Raw genomic sequence first — 1,464 nt, forward strand, 5'->3', positions numbered from 1 at the left:
ACTTTTTCAAATGCTTAATTAATATATTTCAAATACAAGATTAATATTTTTGGAATACATGGTCAACACCTTTTCTGTATGCATTTAATATTATATTTTCAAATGCTTGATCAAAAAAATTCAAGTACAAGCTTAAAATTTTGTAATACATGGTCAACAGTTTTTCTACACATATTTAACAATTTTCTAATTTTTATCAAAAAAATTCAAATGCAAGATTGACTTGTTTTGAATACATGGCCAACATTTTTTATACACATTTACATTTTCAAATACATGACTAACATTTTTCAAAATGTTATTTAAATTGTATTTTTGTGATATATATGACTAGAATATTTGGAAGTGTAAACAGAAGTAAAAAAAAGGGAAATAAAAAGTGAAAAAAATGTGAAAAAGAAACAAAACCCAAAAACGAGGGTTGTGCCCCCCAACGCAGGTGCGCCAGCCCATGTCACGCTACCTTGACTCCAGGGTTCCTTTCATCCCGCTATAATCGAGACATAGGGGCGCCCCTTTTTCTCTACCCTATTTGTTTAAGTATGCGCTAAATGGGCCAGCCCGTTATTGTACAAACTTCAGGTAAGTCTTCCATAAGGCTCGATAAAAGCAAGATATATAATTTGCGAAGCAAAATCACTAATTAAGGAGTGCTTTTTACAAATATCATTTCCATCTTTCTAGTGGCGCACTTGCGCACTGTATACGCGCACTTGTCGCAACCTATGAGTATCTTTTTTTTCGTAGAAAAACCATTTTATTTTTTAAACTGTGCGTCCAAATCTTGAACCATTTTCTCCGTTAAATTCCTCGCGTCAAAATCTTCAAAACTTGATCCCATGTCTATAGGTTTCGATGAACTTTTTTTCTGAAAAATCAAACAAGAAAAATGAAACTGAGGACACCTTTTTTTCTTTTTCCGAAGAGGCATAGTTGTGCCTCTCGCAAAAGCAAATCCATGCCTTCTAGTAAATCCGTGCCACTCATAGAAGAGAAAAAACTGCTTTGTTTTCTTTTCAGAGAGGCACCGTCGTGCCTCTCGCGAAAGCAAATTCGTTCCTCCATGAAAAGTAAATTCATGTCTCTCGAGAAAGAAAAATATAAACATGTTTTTTCTTTTTCGAGAGACATGACTGTGCCTCTTGCAGAATCAAATATGTGCCTTCACGAGAATAAATCTATGCATCTCATGGAAGGAAAAAACAGTTTATTTTTACTTTTTTGAGAGGCTCTCGTGAAAGAAAATCTGTGTCTCCTAGGGAAGCCAAATGTGTGCTATCCGGTGCTTCTAGCCCACCAAAAATGAATCTTGGGAGGGCCCTTCAAGGAGTACTCTTGATTAGAGCATCTCCAACAGCCGCGTCAAAAGACGCGCGCGTGCAGTAAACTAGCTTTTTAGCGCGCGGGGACGTTTTCGCGCGCTCCATCGGTGTCGGGAAACTAGCGCGCGCGGGAAACGATTGC

Source organism: Triticum aestivum, chromosome 5A (genome assembly GCF_018294505.1).
Source record: "Triticum aestivum cultivar Chinese Spring chromosome 5A, IWGSC CS RefSeq v2.1, whole genome shotgun sequence".
NCBI classification, from domain to species: Eukaryota; Viridiplantae; Streptophyta; class Magnoliopsida; order Poales; family Poaceae; genus Triticum; species Triticum aestivum.